The sequence below is a fragment of the Prionailurus bengalensis genome, chromosome C2 (assembly GCF_016509475.1).
Source record: "Prionailurus bengalensis isolate Pbe53 chromosome C2, Fcat_Pben_1.1_paternal_pri, whole genome shotgun sequence".
NCBI lineage: Eukaryota > Metazoa > Chordata > Mammalia > Carnivora > Felidae > Prionailurus > Prionailurus bengalensis.
The window spans coordinates 44,256,040-44,277,487 of NC_057350.1; positions in this window are offsets into that span (position 1 = coordinate 44,256,040).

Genomic DNA, 21,448 nt, shown 5'->3' on the forward strand with positions numbered 1-21,448 from the left:
GTTTGCAAGAGAAATAGAGATCATCCCACAGATTTGTCAAATGTCAGAGTGTCTTTGAGAAAATAACTGTAGCATTTACAAAACTACATGGAATTTGGAAATTAAATGTATTTGACATGATTTTTGTGCTTTACATCCATTGACTGCTGTTTGGCATGAGTGATAGTTAATGGATTAATCATAACCTTGAAATTAGGACAAAATCAAATCTAATTAGAAAGCTGACATTCCTGTATGTTTCAGCACAAAACTGCCTGCTTTGAAAAATTCAAAATGGGAGCATATTAAGAAAATAGTTATTTTTGTACAATTGAAGATGATGTACATTTTGGAACCTACATTTCTCTATAGATAGATAACAATAACCTATATGTCATTCTGCAGATAAATTAAAATAGGATGTGTGTGTGTGTGTGTGTGTGTGTGTGTGTAGAGAGAGAGAGAAATGCTTATGACAAGCATGATATGCTTTCTTTATTTTTCATGGTAAACATCCCACTCTTACGGATTCTAATTCATTCTCCACACTGTTGATTAAAAGTTATGATTGATACAAGTCTGCCCATATCTGTTTCAGCAGTGATACCACACTCCTTTTACAATAGAATCAAAATGCTTCCATACCTTTTGCTCCATTTACCATTTGAGCTTAAAAGAATTCCTTTCACTTCTTTGTACTTTTTTTTCAGTTATGCTGTTTACATTATTCCTATTGTTTCAGTTTACCTGACATTTCTTTTACGGGTTTAAAATAGTTGTTTCCTGTTGAGAGAGAAAGGAAAGCCTGATCAACTCCTATACTTGTTCTATTTCTGAATTCTCTATGGGGGGTTTCCTGCTTACCTCCACATTAAGTATGGTCTGTCTCCTACATGGTATGGTAGCAATGTTTAGTTCATCCATCAACTATTTTTTTTAAGTTTATCACTTTTTTTTTTAATTTTAAGAGAGAGAGAGAGAATCCCAAGCAGGCTCTTCAGGGTGGCTCTTCAAGGTGAGCCCGACATAGGCTCAAACTCACAAAACTGTGAGATCATGACCTGAGATGAAATCAAGAGTGTAATGCTTAACCAACTGAGCCACCTAGGTGCCCCCATAACCTTTTTCATATTATAAAATACATTTTCAATGCTTGCCCAGTCCTCTAGATTTTATGCTTCCTGGGCATTTATGTCTTGGTTGCCATTATTTTCCACAAATTTACCACAGTGCTTATTTTCTCCTTCCTTCCTTCCTTCCTTCCTTCCTTTTTTCCTTCCTTCCTTCCTTCCTTCCTTCCTTCCTTCCTTCCTTCCTTCTTTCCTTCCTTCCTTCCTTCCTTTCTCTTTTTCTTTCTTTCTTTCTTTCTTTCTTTCTTTCTTTCTTTCTTTCTTTCTTTCTTCTTTCTTTCAAGGGTGAATCTTTTGCCCAGTTTCAGGTGCACAACACTGATTTGACAATCTTGTGCATTAGTCAATCCTCACCATTAACACTATAGCCACCATCTACAATCATACAAAATTATCACAGTATAATTGACTATATACTCTGTTCTACACTTTTTATCACCATGGCTTCTGTATTTTATAACTGGAAGTTTGTCCCACAGAGTACTTATTTTCAATATTAAGTAAGTAAATAACTAACTAACTAAATAAATAAATCCTAGAAGTCTCAAACTATATATATATTCACTTCTGAGGTCAGACCATCAAAATATAAGTAAAATAAAGGGCAACTAGATATCTTGGAGAGAGAAGATTTAGATATATAAGACTACTGTGATTTTTGATTATAGTAACATCTTTGTATTCTATGAATCTTATTATATGTATTTCTAATGATGATACCTTTCCATCTTCACAATATTAATTTTACTATGTTTTTTATTTCTACTGATATCTATTATTTCTTTTTATGTGTAATTATAGCAGACAGTATTCAAAGGAAAGACAAAAAAAAAAAAGAAGAAACATAAACTATCAATTTAACATATCTGAAACAAACACAAAAAGCATGAAATGAAAACTTGGAAAACCACTTGGAAAATGGGTTAATTATTCTCTATTACTTCAAATTCTTCATTATCACCATTACTAGACATTATCGCAATTGAATATGTATATACATAGATGTGTATGTGTTCAAATATGTGTATATACAAAAACATACAAACCACATTTAAATTTATATGCATTTTAGTTACACAAACTCTTAAACAAAAAATTTTACATTTAAAAATTAATTTTTCTAGATGGTGATTTAAATATATCCTTAGGTAAATACTGCTAATGCTATAAAAATGAATCTAGAATCAACTTACAAATAACAAAATAATAAAAATATTTTATCATGCAAAATTTTTCCTCACATTTGTATTTATTTTATTAAATTATACCATTAAAATCTAAATTACCCACAGGTTTTAACTTTTTACACAATCTAAGTAATTTTTACATTGATAAAATAAAGCTAGCAATAACTATTTGCATAAGGAAACTCCAGAAAATTGAAGACAAATAAAATGAAGAAAGGAAGAAAAATAAAAACAATATCATTTAATTTTGAGGAGAAAATTCATGAAGACATATTAAGACTCAAGAATATTAATAACTCATTTAACAATGAATGATTAAATTATTTAAAGATGTACATGCAATTCTAGCTAGAATTTAGTGAAGTAGAATCTAGTGAAGAAAATTAGTTGGAATTTTTAGTTTTATTCTAGTGAGGACTTATGTTTTGCATCAGAAGCTAGAGTTAATTTCTTTATTATTATTATTATTATTTTTAATATATGAAATTTATTGTCAAATTGGTTTCCATACAACACCCCGTGCTCATCCCAAAAGGTGCCCTCCTCAATACCCATCACCCACCCTCTCCTCCCTCCCACCCCCCATCAACCCTCAGTTTGTTCTCAGTTTTCAACAGTCTCCTATGCTTTGGCTCTCTCCCACTCTAACCTCTTTTTTTTTTTTTCCTTCCCCTCCCCCATTTCCAAGGTGAATAAATCAAACGGCATTTAGCAAAGGATTAAGTACACATTTATTATAAGGGTTTAGTGGTTTAAGTTAGCTAACACAAATATAAAAAGCAAAAATAGTAGCAAAGTATTTTGCAAAGTCAATGTGAAATGGTAAATTTAAAATATATTCATAAGGCAAATAGAAGATCAAAAATCATGTTTATAGTACCCCTGAGATTTCTTACAAATTGAGAAGAAAATTTATAAAAATAAAAGTAAAATTGAATTCTAATTCATAATTCACAGCATAGTAATCAAATTGCAAAAGAAAATGGAGAAATGCTAAAATACATTAGGAAAATGTAAAGTAAAGACAATAAGGTAAACTTTCTGTCTCTTAGATTCATATTTTTTAATATACAAAAGAATTATAAAATCTACTAGTGGAGATGGGGCAAAAAAGACACTAGCACGCTGGTCATAGAAATATGAGGTATTATGTTCTTCTGTTTATTTATTCAAGAAATTTGTATTGACCATAATAAAGTATCTATTGAACAAAAATAAGTTGTAGGCACTCTCTAAACACATTACTAAACAATAACAGAAAATTCCATATTCTCTTCTGTACACTTAGGATATATTGTTGAACAGCAGCAAAGCTCCTTGTAGAGTTTACATTCTAGCATAATTTCCAATCTGGGAACATCAATTAAAACTAAATAAGCATGTGTATTTCAACATAGGCATTCTAAACCTGGTTTGGTAACTCATAATTGTGCTTTTATGCATAAATTATCAAAATTTAAACACTTTAGTGTATAATTTTGTAACATATTAAAAACTCTAAAATTCAAGTGAATATTCAGCCTTCAATGAAGGACTACTCAATTATGTATACTCCAGAGAATATTATGCAGTCATTAACATAAAAGACATATCTCATAGGACCTACAGGAATATCCAGAAGTTATTTTTCAGTGAAAAAAATAGCATTATGGAAATAACACAGTCCTACTTTTGTAAAACTGTAAGACTGAAAACTTGATGTATATATGGGTATATATTATATAAACCTCCACAGAGTTATATATCAATAAAGAAAACATATTGGATAAACCCTATGACTAAATTTAATGGCGAAATAAGTCAGAGGAATGGCTAGGAGTAAACAAACAAAAAGGGGAATGTAAAAAGGATAAGTTTAAAATAGTTTGCATTTATATATGCATGTTTCTCCCCATAAATTAAAATAAAAGAAACATTGGCAATTATAGCCACTACTTATATATTGTTCTCTATTTCCTGGAAGTATGCTACTAAATTCCACTCGATCTTCTCCCATGTTTCACCAGGGCATGCCATTATTATCCTCTTTTAACAAATAGAGAACAAAAGTTAAATAAAGCCTTTCATTTACTTGTCTAGTTCGAAAAGCTAGAAAGTGGTGTCCAGAGTTACCACCTGACTGTGGCCCTTTGGGATGATGTGGTCCCAATGTTACAAAATATAACTTGATCAATGCTAAGAGGAAAATGATTTTGCAACAATAGTGAATATATGTTGTAATTGTTTTTTTTTTTGAAAGAAAAGCAATTCTTTTTTAGAAAAGAATTTAAATATATACGTGTCTGCAATTTTATCACAATTCCACTAAAAGGTCATAGCTGGGTATGACAATGCAGAAAATATATATCATATAAGTGAATTTCGTATAACCTGTGAGAAAGCCAGATTTATTTATTTATTTATTTATTTTTGGTATTGTCTGTGTTACTGATTCCTCATTGATACCATTTCAGAGGAGCAAAATATGTTCCCAGCCTTGTTATTTACTTATGATAGCAAGTCATAGTCTTACCTTTGAGAAACTTAAAGGTGTTGAACTTTACAAGTGTCTCTGCCTTCTAACCATGTTGTTGTTGTTTTTTTTTCCTACTTCATTTTGTTCCTATGATGGTCTAGTGTTTTCAGCAGTTAGTTGAGCATTATGTTACCCAAGAGAGAACTAGTCACGCAATGATTTTAAATTGAGTAGGTTTTTTTCTTAGAGGGTGACTCTTTATGCTTTTCCTTGAGTTGTGATGACAGAAAAATTAAGGTTACTTGATTTATTAGCAAGCAATTTATGTGAAGTCTACCTTGTGACTGAGATATCACATTACAGTAATGAGTCCTGTCTGTATGTATTTTGATTAAAAGCAAAATTTTTCAGAAATCCATACCCATTTATTTAGAAGAATAGTATACAATTCTTACTTCCTAGAGATTCTCAAGAATAGAAGACATTCATACTTGTGTTTTATAGGAAACAGATATCTGATGAGATGATTTCAAAAGGCCAATTTCAGCTCTACTATTTGATAAACATTTTACTAGAAAGTAGAATTTATAAAACAAATTTGGAATTTTTCTTTCCATTTCTATTTTTGGAATAGTTTGAGAAGAATAAATATTAATTGTCCTTTAAATGTTTGCTAGAATTCCCCTGGGAAGCCATCTGGCCCTAGACTCTTGTTTGTTGGGAGATTTTTGCTTACTGATTCAATTTCTTCAAGTTTTCTATTTATTCTTTTTCAGTTTGGTAGTTTGTATGTTTCTAGAAATTTGTACATTTCTTTCAGGTTGGCCAATTTGTTGGCACACGGTTTTTCATTATATTCACTTATTAATTGTTTGTATTTCTGTGGTGTTGGTTGTTATTTCTCCTCTTTCATACGGGCTTTTATTTATTAATATAAATTTTAGGGGCACCTGGGTGGTTCAGTCAGTTAAGCATCCGACTTTGGCTCAGGTCATGATCTCACAGTTCATGGGTTCGAATCCCACATCAGGCTCTGTGCAGGATAGCTCAGAGCCTGGAGCCTGCTACAGATTCTGTGTCTCCCTCTCTCTCTCTCTCTGTCCCTCCTCTGCTCACACTCTGTCTCTGTCTCTCTCAAAAATCAATAAACATTAAAAAAATTAAAACAAAATGGGGCAGCACCTAGGTGGCTCTGTCAGTTAAGCATCCGACTTCTGCTCAGGTCATGATCTTCCGGTTTATGGGTTTGAGCCCCTTGTTGGGCTCTGTGCTGACAGTTCCGTCTCTAACTCTCCACCTTTCATGCTCTGTCTCTCTCTCTCTCAAAAATAAATAAACATTAAAAAAAATTAATAAATTTTAAAAACCATTTACTTGAATATACCAGAATGTATAAAAGTATACCAACCATAACTTTCAAGCAAAATTAGCAATGATAATTTTTCTAGATGTCCATAAGTTAATCAGATCTAAAGTAGTTAGTTATGTGACAAAAGAACTTGGACCAATAATTAAAAACATTTTAATACCTAGTATTTAATTTTGTTATAATTTTGAGAACATGTGTAATTGGATTGAGTTTTATCTGTAAAGTATATTGAGCAATATATGAAAATTGTTATAATTTGTATGTGCTCTCCTTATGGGGGATCTGATTAATCACCTCAGTCTTCAATGTTTTTTCAGATACTAGTTTACTTTTACTATAGTTGCTGTTCCTTTTAAAGATCATCTGTCAAAAATAACTTTAAAAATTACTAAACATCTGAAACTTGCTTCAAGTGTTTCCAGTTGTAAAAAATAATAATCATATCCCCCTCTCATTGTTACAACAATATTTAAAATAGAATTAAGTAGAAAGTAAAAGACTTTCTGCCCCATAGGCAAAGAGAAGCAAAATGGTTGACAAAGTATTATTATGGGTCTAATTTTACATAAATTTATGCATTTTAAGGCAATACTGTTAGAAGTTTAGGAATTACGTGCTATATGCCAGGAAAATGCCTTTTGTTTCATAAAGAGCCATTTACTTATGACTTAGCAACTTTGTAAGGGAATTCATTTAGTTATGTGAACCTAAGACCTCAATTTTCACAGGTAAATAGTAAAGTAGTTTGACTAATCTTCTAAAGCCAATCCATTTATATTTGACATGGCAATGCTTGTTAGGAAACATTTCATGGACAAAACTCTGGATAGCAGAGCTATTTTCTGTTTTCCCCTTCAGTGAAATGTGAAACTAGTGATATTAAATAGTCCAAGACTGATTTAGGTAGAGGAAACCAATGCATACATTTCACAGCACCATTATTAAGAATTAGTCTTATAATCTATTGGATGACAGGATGTATTCTTATGTATACCTGAAATATAATTAAGAACTGCAGGAACAAATGCCATTTCTTTATAAAAAATATAACTAAATTTGCGTGAAGTTATTGGAAGCAGCTACATTTTAAAATGTTCAGGAAATATGACTTCAAAAGTCTTTCTTAGGTAGGATGATTTCAACTCAAAACCAGATAATATAATTTTGTATTTTTCCTTCTCTTCATTGTAAATCGTAGCGTATTTGGCAAAATCTTTGCTAATGTTGTCATGTATACATTGACATTACATGAAGCCAATGGCTTGGATTAAAATGAAAATTCCTTTCATGCTGTGCTGAAAATAACCTAACTGGCTTGAAAACCATGTGGATCAAAACTAACTTGACAGAACGATTCAAGATGATACATTTTAGCACTAAAATCAGATAGAAACATAACAAACATAGGGCTTATTGAATATATACTTTAATAAAGTATATTAAAATACTAGTCCTTTAAAAACTGAGTTGGATGCAAATATGTTTAAGAAATTACCTTTAAGAATCAGTGTTTGGTCTGTGTTTTTAACTTTTTGTGCTTTCACATTAGTTAATAATTACTTTAATTATTTTACTTTTTTAGTGACCAACTATTTTACTTTAAGGGTTCCTTTAACAGTGACCAATTTTTTGGTTTCTCATTCTTCCATTAAAGAAATAAAAATATTGTATCTTCACATAACTATATACCAAAATGTTTTCAAATTTAACAAAATACTATTAGAGCTTTGTAGCCCAAGCAACTGTCATAATTAATGACTGATGAGTAGAAGATGTTTTAAAATAAAAGCTATCAATGAGTAAATCTTTTGGACGTTGTTGCTAAATCTAGATATACTCCATCCCTTGCTACATATAGAAATGTAACTTGACATAGAGTCTAATAAAAAATGTAAAGAGGGAAGTATAGAACTTTATCATGGGATTTTGCAGCATTTTCAATAACATCTGAAAAGTACTGCTACCATTTGTTTGGGTTTTTTTTTTTTTTTTTTTTTGAGAGAGAGAGAGAACATGCACACAAACAGGGCAGAGGGAGAGACAATCTCAAGCAAGGTCCATGCCCAGTGTGGAGCCAGACCTGAGACTCAGTCTCACAACTGTGAGATTATGACCTGACTCAGACACTTAGCCAACTGAGTCACCTAGGTGGCCCATCTTACCACTATTTTAATATCTTCTTTTCTTATAGCACATTTGTTAAGATCTGTACATTCAACAGGTCCCAGTTGAATTTATAAACAAAAGGAATCTCCATGATCAAATAATTTCTCTGAGAACATCAATGTCTCTCAGTCTCAGCTAAGTGTTCCATTAAAATAGCATAAAGCATTCTTCTTTTTTTATTATTATCAGTATTGCTATCATTTTTACCTAGAACAACTGTGCAATTGGAGGAAAGAAGATAGATTGCTAGAAAAAAATGGATATATTTGGTTCATGAAAGCTAGAGAATGAGAGGGGTCTGCAGCTACAAATAAGTGTTGTGAGCTAGAAGCCACAGCTGAGAAATGGAAGTCAAAGAGGGGACAATTAAAAGTTTACTTAGGTTGGTCCCAAGACAGAAACAATTTGCAGTTAAATATGAACACAGTAGCTCCTCATTTAAAAAATATTCTTGAAGACAGTGTTTCTCTAAGTATGCTAATTGTTTTGACAATTGAAGTTTACTGTTTCAGGACAGCTCGGAGCCTGGAGCCTGCTTCACATTCTGTGTCTCCCCATCTCTGGGCTCCTCCCCTGCTCATGCTCTGTCTCTCTCTGTCTCTCAATAATAAATAAAACATTTAAAAATTAAAAAAAAAAGAAAAGGTACAATGAGAGGGGAAAAAAGAATGAAGGTAAAGGAAAACAAAAAAATTGGCAAGAAAAAGAAGGTGGGAACAGCCTTAATTTTACTGCATGGTATAATTAAAATAGCCAAGTACTTTAAAGAATAAATCTTTTGGATTTTATATTGGTCTCAAAAATATTTTTTTTCTGAATTAAAACAAATTTTTTTTTAATTCTTTTTATTTCTTGAAACTTAATGGAAATGTGGCCATACACCTTTTGGGTAAAAATTTACTGGAGTAGTCATTGCTAGTAGCAAAATTGTGTGGCAAGAACCAAAGTGCCATGGACAGAAATTACTGAACAGTTTCATCAAAGGATATTGTGTCAACCTGTTCCTCAAATCTGATCAATAGGTTTTCTATGGTTGCAATCTATTATCCCTGTACCTAATCATCATGCTCCAGTTAAAGTCAGCCTCGAAGTACTAGGAGAATTTTAATATTTGTTTTCTAATTAGGATGATCATTTTCCATTAACCTCCACTTAAAGGCTTTTAAATAAAATATAGTTGCTGATATTCTCAGAACTATCACTAACCAGAAAGCTGTGAGCCTTTTATTGCTTCCCTTTATATTCAGCTTTCCAGATTACTCATAATGTTTCCTTCTTCTGTTGGACATTTTATACATTCTGTCCACATCCCCAAAGCTGTAAGCTGAGAATAAAAGGGCTTTATCACTTGTTAGGGAGATCCTTTTCCAGTTAAACTGTTCCTTGCAGCCAATCAATTTGTCAGATCAGAGGCCTATGTTTTGTGAGAGTTCCTCTGAACTAAAGCTGACAGGGTTAGGCCAGGGTCAGCTGTCTGATAAATCAAAGCAAAAGACAACTTAAAGCACTACAGTAGAGAGGGCTAGGGATTAGCACAGATGGCATTATCTGGGAGTTGACATTGATAAAAAACATATTTGTAAGAGTTACCGTATAAGACTTAAAAAAAAAAAAAAGCCTTCCTATTCCCTGCCCTCTCAAATGACATTCAAATTAATTAGAAAAGTTAGAAAAGAAGGGGCTTGTAAGCCATTTATCTACCAAGTGGTAAGATTAAAAAAAAATTAAATCTTGATGGTCTGCAATAAAGAAGCTTAACAAAGATTAAGGGTTATCAATCTTTGCTGTAAGCTATCAAAACTGACTGACCTTAAATTGTATAGAAGCAAGATGCAGTGACAATGACAGATGCTTTATTGAAGGTATATATTCCAATGCTAAGAATATTTAGATATTTATTGACTTAGAGTTTATAATTTTGTAATTAAAATACAGTAACCTTTTCAAAATATCAATATTTATCAGAAACAAAGTTATTTCTATAAGATGTTATTCATAATTACATCTAAACTTACAATTTATTTTAGGTAGAAAGTCTCGCTATGTTTGAGTCTGATAATTCTAAAATTAAGTTTCAAAATAAATCACAAAAAGGTTGTCAATTTATGAGTAATTTATATGCATAAGATAATATGCCATGTATCTTACTGATGTGCCATGTTGTCTCAGAATGAAAAAAACATGGCTAAGTTAACACCGAGTCTTTTTTTTTCAGTAGTGAAATACCACAATCATGCCCGCTGGCCCAAATAGCTAGGCAATGGTATGCAGATCACCAACCATCTTAATAATCGTCACAAACTTCACAAAGAAAGAAGAATGTATGACTGGGCAGGGGTCTGAAAATTAGTAAAGTGAATAATTTTTGAGAAAGATAGCAAATGGGCCCCTACTCTATTTCTTTCACTTTCCTAAGAAGATATCAAACTCAAAGGAGACTTTTTTCTGATACTGCAAAATGTTTCCAATGAAGAAAGCTAATTTGGCAAATCATGAAGATTTATCTTTATAAATAAAAATAAATTAAAATGTTTATTCCAAGGATTTTGACTCTTAATTTGGCAACCCTTGATTTTTATGTAAAACTGAATAAAGAAATAATCTGTAGTATTATATAAACTTACAGCTACTATGTAAGACAGCAAGACAATGCGGTGGAAAAGGGCAAAAGAAAAAATGGGAAAATGGAGTCAGTTGACAAAGTACTTGAGAATATAAGGCATTTAAAACTACTCTGTGAATGATAAAAGTTTTATTTATTAATTTCTCTCCAAACTTTGAACTAAGAATTGCATATTATAAAGGATACAGCATGTTTATGACATTTGACTTGTTATAAATGCTCATTTTTGATGGAACCTATGGCATATATTTTCTCAGGTAAATTTGAGAAAATATGGGTTTAAACATTCACAACAATACCTCTCTATAATTGTCTATTTTATGAAGTCATGTCTTCAACCTATTAGGCTCCACATTTAAAGCAATATTTTAAAGAAAATATATTAAATATTTAAAGTTTTAAAATTAAATTTAACTATAAGTGTTTATCCTTAAATAATTTATATTCTATGATATTTGTTATGTTCATGTATTTCATACACTTAATGAATTTAAACACATAGTGATTTCTCGATAATTTTCACAAGGAGTTTTTTTTTTTTTTAATCAGAAAAGCATGAAGGAACTTCTTTAGGCAATTATAAGAAGTCCAAGTTGAAATAAAAGGTAGGAAAGACTATATGGTGATTTGGATGCTTTTGGTAAATAATCCAGCTATCCAATCTTCAGTTGTTCCTTCTCTTTCTTTTCTTACTCCTTCTCTTTCTTCTCCTTCATTGGCATAACTTTTTCGTGTAAGAATTGGGAAAAAAAAAACCACTTACACTTTTTAGGACAAGTAAATGCAATCTCTGTAATTGGTAAATTAATTAAAAATAACACGAAGCAGTATTTTGTTTTAGATGCTACTGCTTAGGAGATATTCTGCATTGAGACAAAAAGCCTGTTTTTGTTTGCCAAACTTACAGTTTCTTTGGCTCAAAAATGCACACTCTCAGAGAAAAAGAGAGATAAATTGAAGAGAAATAAGAGCTTCATTAATCAAAATAAAATATATTTAAAACCTAGTGAACAAAATTATTTAAATGAAATGTTCCAAAGGACTTGATACTCATTCTGTCTAGAAACCTTAGCAGGTACCTGAAAGAACAAAGTCCATCAAGACAGAGATGTTAAGCAGGCATTTACCCCATTTTTACATGCTATCCAGAAACTTGGAATTATTCCATGAAATAGAGAAATGAGGTTTCAAAACGGTTTTGTTTGTTTGTCTGTCTGTTTGTTTGTTTGTTTGTTTTAGATGGGAAGGAAGAGGAAGAATCTATCCCAGGGTGTGTTTCTTCCATGAGGTGAGGGGCAGGTCATTTGTCTTTTGGAGGAAGAAGATAAAATGAAATATAATACAGACTTTTCTACAATGGCACCCAAAACAGAATGATATGATTGTCCAGATTCTAAAGTTATAAACAATGGGGACTAATCCATGGCAAATATAAGACATGTTTCTTTGACTCAGAAGAAAAGAGAAACACCACATATCTGCCCATGAATATTGAGAGGTAAACTATTCCAACAGTAATATTAAATAGGGTAAAAGAAACATCAAGATGTTCCTCAATAAAATATGTCCCAATGTTCTCCAAGGCCAGATAGATATTTCAGAGGTAATATTTACATTATTAAAATGGAAAAGAAATTCCACAGATTTAATTTACATCCCTAGATATGCCCATGGGTAGGGCTAAAACAGCATCATAGGAACTATTCATCAAAGATGTACCTTCATAACTTATATCAGAGGAAGATGTTTTCCCAGGCAATGCACGTATTTCCACATGAGTGGTGGGGAGGTAGGGGGGGTTCATATACAATGACTACATCACTCATTGGCATTTTTCTTCAGTTATGAGTAGAATAATTAGATCTCATGATCTGTTACATTAATGATATGGAAAGGAATAGTTCAGAGTATGTATCAAAAAGAAGAATATTGACCATTCCTCATTAATGAGGCTTCCTCCAGAACCTACAAAAATTGCAGAGCTTTTTTTCTAGATATTTCACATGCTTCCCTTGGAATAAAGGGAGGCCTTTATCCAACATTCAGATCTCTTCTGGGTACATATCTTAGAACAAAACACTAGAATGGATTGATATTTGATGAATTATGGCGTGGCTATTAAGAGTGAATCAAGAAAAGCATTGTGACAACGTTCATCAAAGAAGCATCAAATGGCACAAATCAGTGGTAACTGTGGTTCCAAATACCTCCAGAGAGTTATTAAGAAATAGAGTAAGCCTCCTGGATTTTCCTGATAAGTTCTTCATCTACCTTTCTAATTAAAAATAAAGTATCATGGGGTACCTGGGTGGCTCAGTCGGGGAAGCATCCAATTTCAGCTCAGGTCATGATCTCACAGTTCATAGGTTGGAGCCCCTTGTTGGGCTCTGTGCTGATAGCTTGGAGCCTGAAGCTGTCTCCCTCTTTCTCTGCCCTTCCCCTGCTCTCCCTCTCACTTTCTCTCTCAAAAATAAACATTAAAAAATAATACATAAAATATGAAAAAATAAAGTATCATGTCATAGTTAAGTTCATCACCAATAAAGAATGCAGGCATCATCCCAAAGATGGGATGTGGTCAAAGCCACTTGGCACAGGATTTGAGATTTAAATGGAAACCTCCAAAAATAATATAAGCTTTTGCAGGTGTTTCAGATTTCACTGAATTAGGTGAAAGTCTATTTGCAAATTTCACATATATCTGAATAAGAACTTCCTTGTTATATGTCTGTTACCAGAGGAAAATTGCTCTCTTTAAATTTCATGCAGGATAAGCTATAAGAGGTCACTAGGACACTTACTTAGATGGTGAAACTAAGAGCCAGAAAAAGATCAAATTGTTCCTCATATACCTTTGTTGCTATCACAGACCATGTAGAAACCTACGTCTAGAAAGAAATTAGCTCATAAAGCAAATCCCAAGAGTGTTCTCATAATTTTATCTAACAATAGTGACAGAAAGGATGTTCCAACAGATATAGAGAAGGGGCGCTTTTTTTTCCCTAGATAGCCTTCTGTTTTTGAAAATTTTAGGTCCAGGGTTTCCCGGTGGCTCAGTTGGTTAAGCATCTGGCTCTTGATTTCAGCTTGGGTCATTATCTCGTGGTTCATAAGTTTGAGCCCCACATTGGGCTCTGCGCTGACAGTGTCGAGCCTGCTTGAGATTCACTCTTTCCTCTCTCTCTCTCTTTCTCAAGAAAATAAGTAACTGAAAAATTTAAAAATATTTTAAGTCCAGTATAGTTAAGAGTGTTGACTGTTAATTTATATACAGTGTTATATTAGTTTCACATGTACAATGTGAACTTTGAACTGTTCATGATGAAGTAGAAAAGAATTCCAGAAGAAAGGTAGAATTATTTTCTGCCTTGATCTCCTATAAGCCCCAACTGACCAGCTTCCATACTTTCCTGACCATATAATAACATATCATTCCAAGTACACCTAGAGGAGAAGAATGTTACTATTGGATTTCTCAGTAATAGAGGACAGGACTCCCCAGTATTCATAATTATATAGGTTTACATTGCATAAGGGTTCCAGTTCATAAATGAGGTAGAGAAGAATTACTTAGCAGAGATACAGATTTGTTTACTCTCCTCAAGCACTTAAACAGATCAGAAAAAATAAATCCATTTGCACTTTTTTTCTTTTCTTCTGGGTTCATAGTAATGAGGAAGAACAAAGTGAAAAACAAAAGGATTGAGGGAGACACTATATTTAAATATCTTTCACTTTATTATTTAAAGGGAAGATCTTTCGTCAGCTTTTTTATCATTCAGAAATTTTTCACTAAGCATTTGCTTTTGAATATGTTCTTCAGATAGAAGTTGCTTATACCATATGTTCTGAGTACTGTACTTTCTGTCTCTTTGAAGGCTTGGTTCTTCTTCTGATTTCATTGGAATTTTTTTTTAAATGTGTATTTATTTTTGAGAGAGAGATAAAGAGACAGAGTGAAAGTAGAGGAGGGACAGAGAGAGAGGGAGACACAGAATCTGAAGCAGGCTCCAGACTCTGCATTGTCATCACAGAGCCTAAAGCCGGGCTCAAACCCACAAACTGCGAGATAGTGACCTGAGCCAAAGTTGGATGCTTAACTGACTGAGCCACACAGGTGCCCCGATTTCATTGGAATCTTAATCCTTTATAATGAATTATGATGTTTAACTAGTTGCCTCTGCTTATGACACAATAATGTTCTATACACAGTATGTGTTGATGTTTTTATCAAGTATATTTTTGTTATCTATTATTTTGTTAGTAGTATATTTTTTCTTTCCTTCATTGTGCTGAAATAACTGAGACTAGAAATTATACTCTGGAATGTGTATAACTATAGCTATTGCAGTTGAAATGATGCTTCTTTTATTCTTTATCTCCAAAATTATACCTATTTCTTAGCCTTCTACTCATCATATAAATAAACAGTTTATAGTTTTATGTAATATATTATAAGAGAAAATAGAAACAGAATCTTCATTTATTCATGGAGCATTAATAATTTCCTCATTTCTCTAACATTTTCTAATCAAATCCTAGTACCATTCTTTTAGCTAAGTGGGATTAATAAGGATACAGTAACATTATACACCTGCTTAACTTTACAGAAACCATTAGTGATACAAGTGATGAAATACCAACAACTTATATAACTTTGCCCACGCTACATATTTGCTCTTTTTTAGATGTCAAACTAGACTCCCTATGGTTACTTACCTTCATTAAAAACGTTTCTAATTTTAAAGTGTGTTAATAAATAATAGAGTAACAGCAGACAATATTGAGACAATTAGTCCCTGTTTTTAATTTTTTTTTTTGATGTTTGTTTATTTTCGAGAGAGGGAGAGAAACAGAGCATGAGTGGGGAAGGGGCAGAGAGAGAGGGAGACACAGAATCTGAAGCAGGCTCCAGGCTCTGATCTGTCAGCACAGAGCCTGATGAGGGGCTCAAACTCACGAACTGTGAGATCATGACATGAGCAGAAGTTGGAGACAACCGACTGAGCCACCCAGGTGCCCTGAGACAATTAGTTCCTTTTAATAAAGATCCTGTGTTTCCTTTCTTTAATTTTATTTGTTAATTTCTTCTTTTTATGTAATTGCTCTATTTTTGAAGTATGGTTGACAAGCAATGTTAAATTAGTTTTAGGTGTAAAAGATAGTGATTCAATAAGTTTATATGTTATGCTATGTTCACAAGCTTAGCTAACACCTGTCACTATAGCACTATTAAATACCATTGACTATTTTCCCAATGCTGTACCTGTCATATCCGTTACTGATTCATTCCATAACTGGAAGCCTGTATCTTCCACTCCTCTTCATCAGTCACACCCAGTCCCCTACCCACCTCCCCTCTGGCAACTATCACGTTGTTCTCTATATTTTATTCTATAAATCAGTGGTCGGCAAACTGTGACCTATGGGCCAAAATCCAGCCAACGGCCTGATTTCAGTACAACACACACGCTAAGAATCTTTTTACACTTTCTTTAATAACTTAAAAAATCAACAGGGCGCCTGGGTGGCGCAGTCGGTTAAGCGTCCGACTTCAGCCAGGTCACGATCTCGCGGCCCGTGAGTTCGAGCCCCGCGTCGGGCTCTGGGCTGATGGCTCGGAGCCTGGAGCCTGTTTCCGATTCTGTGTCTCCCTCTCTCTCTGCCCCTCCCCCGTTCATGCTCTGTCTCTCTCTGTCCCAAAAATAAATAAACGTTGAAAAAAAAAATTTAAAAAAAAAAAATCAGGAAAGTGTAACATTTTATGCCACATGAAAATCATACAAAATCCAAACTTCAGTGTCCAAAAAAGTTTTATCAGAACAGAGGCATAATCAAGCACTTACATGTTGTCTCTGTTCTTGTGCTACAACGCTAGGGGTGGGGTGGTTGTGAAAGCAACTGTGTGGCCCTCAAAGACGAAAATACTTCCTAACTCCTTAGATAAAACATTTTCAGAGTCCAGTTTTAAGGCTATTCTCTCCCATACAGGGAAAGAGGAGATAGATAGGACTGACTAGTCTGATGAATGGCAAAGACGAAAGCAGTCGAAACAATTTTAGGTTAGAGCAACAAGAAGCCACTAAGAAAAAATTTCCATTAGGTGAATTATTTCATGCAATTGAACGTAATTTGTTCCACTGTGTTGAGTTACTGTAAGGCTATCATGGTTTTGCTCATAGTTAATTGAGTCACCCAGACCATTTAGCTGGAACTAGGCAAACCAAAGACCAAGTACTTGGTATTTATAGGTTTTGGTTTATTCCTTTTAGTGTGGATAAAGGACAAAAAAAATCCTGTATTTTATAAATGCTCAATTTAATGTCATATTGAACCACAAGGTTGGGAAATAGAAAGAGTGTAATTCTCAATCAGAGCCATTCTTATTGTTATGCTTTCAGAGATCGTACACTACGTATTCCCATTGACTCATGGCTGATAAGTCTTGTAAATATGCTGAGAGTAGACTCATTCTTCTAATGTGACTCTGGTAACGACATTTAGTAGCTCTTCCTCACATGTTCATTGTCCAGCTGGATGATTGCCCAGCATCCAGTCTGTGGTGTCACGGCACTTCTCGAGCATGGAGACAAAAAATAATTCATGGAGTAGCTGCATCTATCGTGGATTCCTCTCATATTGGCAAAGCAGTAAAAGATGAAGTATGTGCACATTTTTTTTCTCTCCTACTTAATAGTATTGTGACCCTGGGAAATTTATTTCTTGGGTTTCATGTCCTATATCTTTAAAATGTGGAAAATACCAAGCAGAATAAAAAAAAGAGACTTATATCTAATATGCCCAGCACATAGTATTGTGGCTGTTTCTCTTATATGACTGATGTGCTGGAAAGGTAGCAGAATAAAAATCTGTGTCTTTATCTATATGGAAAAAAAAGTTTTATCACAGTAGAAAATAACGTATTTTTTGGTATCGATTTGGCCACAAATATCTATACAGCATAAAAGGGAACCCAAGCACTAAGTCAAATAGCCTGTGTTGAAATCGTCCTCTAATGCTTTTCTAGCTGTTTAATGTAAACAGCTTCCTTCACAGAACTGAGCATCTTTTTTTTTTCCTTTTGCATTTATAAAGTGGGGAAAATATCATCCAACACATACATTTTGTTGAGAGAATTAAAATGCTACATGGAAAGCAAAAGAGGTGTTCCAAAAATGTGAGCTATGTTAACATGAAAGTAGCAAAACACTTAACAACTTTGTTAGACAGTTAGATTTCAGGTTTTGCTCAGTGTGTTAACTCCTTGAGGTGATAATATAACAATTTATTCAGAAAAATCGTGGCGGACTACAAGCATACAGGCATTCATCAAGTACCTGATCTCCCAAACTTACATTAATACTGTGGGGATGTACAAGTCTCAGTAGAGACCATGATCTTTTTCAGAACCTAAAAGGTCTCTTCCAGACACCACTCTCTTCATAGTTCTAAGAGGCACCATTAAAAATGTGGCTTCTGACCAACTCTGTTCTTGCCTTGTTATACCTTTTGCTTTCTCAGCAGTGGACCACTTCTTTGCTTCTAGTCTGTTTGGTACTTATGATACTTGTAGGTACTTTGGTATTTTTCTCAACTAGAAGGTCTCTTCCCCAATTTTTTGCTGGTACTTTTGAAGGTTGCCCAAACTCACTTTTCCCTGGTTAAGATTTAGTAAGTGAATAAACAAACTATCTGACTAACTTGGGCTTTCATATGACATTTAATTTATGATTTATCTTCCTATTCTACCACTCCACTGGACTAAGTTGCATATGGCTGTTAAATTTCCTTCTAAATAAATTCCCAATTATAGAGGTAATAAACACTCAACAAAGATAAAAGGCCAGATACCATACTTAACCACAACACACATATACACAGTACATTAAAATAAGGAAATAGAATAGATATTAAAATAATCAACATTATTGATAATTAATAATATCAAAAAATCAATCAAAATAATAGAAATTAAAGATGTCTTATACTTGGGAAAAGATCCATAAATCTACATAATAGTTGGAACATAAAGGGATTATAATGGAATGCAAAAGCTATTTGTAATTGTGACCAAAAAACACAACATAAAATTTTTCAAATGTCGCTAAAACAAGAATTTAGGTAATATCTACTAGAGTTAATACATTACAAAATAAATATAATTTGTTCTACTAGTTCTCTTGCATGGTCTTCTGTAGAGGTTACTGATATCCTCACATCAAAGACTTGGTGATGGATTAATTAAACTGGTGGAGCAGGGGCCTGGGCAGACGCGAGCCCTTCAAATGAATAGGCTATCCTGGACACTCCTGTATTGCTTTTCTTCTGCTTGGTCTCATTGACCACGCTCATCTGATTCCACCTTCTGCTTTAGAAAATGGTTGTGTGTGGGCTTTGCCCCATTTGGAGCTTACATTGCCTTACTTCAAATACATGTCATGCATCTCTTGCCCACAACCTAAGGATTTTATGATTCCAGACATGTGGATACCTGCTGGAGCTCACCTGACATAGTTTTAAAACTGGTACTAAGAGGTATTAATTTCCCCTACCCCTGCTCCAGGGCAACCCTTAATCAGTAAGGGTTAAGAGCCAACGTATAAATGATTCTCCCTTTCACTGCTCGGCAGACAATTCTGAAATGCATTTTGCAAGGGTACTCAGACGTTCCCAGTAGAATTGTACACCATTACCCACAGTGGTAGCCAACTTTATAATAATCCTTTATTGGCTTTTTCTAATTGCCTTTTCCTCCTTTCCTATTTCACTCTCCCTAGTTATTCATGCCTGCTGCCTGTCATTGACTTCCAAATAAATTCCCCTCAGGTGATCTCTTGCCTCAAGCTCTGATTTTGCAGAATCCAGACATGGTTCATGGTACAGGACTATTTTGTTCCGCAGTGTGCTAGCATTGCAATTATGCAATTATGAATAGAAACAACATCGTCTTTACTCTTAGGATTTGTGTTATTTGCTTTTGATATTATCATTTAACTTTATTCAAGTTGCATAAAGTACAAATAAAATAGTCACAATAACTATTTCAGTTAATATATGATCCAGGTATATTTCATTCATACATCTATTTCTTTCAAGCAGAAGTCATTTTCATTTTTTTTAATTTTATTTTCTTTAATTTACATACAAATTAGTTAGCGTATAGTGCAACAAGGTCATTTTTTTCTTTTTAAGAAATCCATTATATCCTGCTTCATAGTTACACATTAAATTTTACTTCTAATTTTTGTCTTCTTTAACCAGTTACTGTTTCTTATATTTCTAATAGGAGAAAATATATATTTAATGATACTCCGTTATTTTTTATTTTATGTCTTTTTTTTTCCTCTACACACAACATTCTCCTAATGCTCTCACACAAGCTTTGCTTCCCCTCTCTTTCAGGTGTTTAAAATTCTCTTTGATGTGTTTTCTTTTAAGCAACACTTCGAACCTAAGAATAATATTGGCCATATCCATGGGAAGTACTTTTAGAAAAGTTGGACTTTTCTTTCTTTTGGAGAATGTCAAGTTAAACTTTCACATTTACGAATACTTTCTGTTTATAGACATAAAACAAAATTAAAATTGATTTTCTCTTTTTGGCAATAGTTAGAAATGTTATAGAGCTGTATTTCCTAGTCCAAAATACTTCTTCTTATATGTTATACCAAGACTTCAATAGATACAACAGCAAACATATTAAAAAATTAGTCTTTCAAATGTTCACAAAATTCACTTTATTTTTGATCCAGACATAGATATTATGCACACAGCACCACTACCCCCGCCATGTTACAAACTAAGTAAAACAAATCAAAAACATATATTTCAGGTCAAAGAGTACCTTAAAAAGGCAATTAGATTAGCATAGAGTCTTACTGTATCAGAATTCCCTATTGTTGAGAGGTTGACTATGCTTCAGGTATAGAATTTTCTCTCTGCTCACCCCCTTGACAAAGTACCTATGTATCACTCTGTCTCAACTCAAACACAGACTGAAAAGACTCTTTCACTTTCTCGATACAAGCTTTTAGTGTTTTATTTTTCTTTTTTACATGTTTCTGTTGAAATTTGCAAATAGTTCCATTAGAGCAATCTCCATATCTCAGTGTCTTACTGTTGCCTTACACACTGTCCAGTCATGTTTCACATACTCCGAATCTCTTGCTTAGAATATCACCAAATCTTGTTCCCCTGCTATACCACAAGAACTATTTCTGTGACAGATGTATTCTTATCAGTACTTGTATTGTCACACTGGCTCAAAAGTCCTAAGTTGGAAGTAAGCAGACATTGCAAACAGTTTGAAGAACTAGGTTACATTATTTCCTCTGCCATTTAGTAGGTGCAAAGTTTTGTTTTTGTAAGAGCCCTTTCAAAAACAAACAAGCAAAAAAAAAAAAAATCCCCAAATCTCCAAATGGAAATATTTACCATGCATGGTTTTCATGAAGATTAAGGGAAATGACAATTATGAAGTGGCTGCCATACTGCTGCCACATTCTAGGCAGTGGAATATGGTAGGTTTTGTTATATTTA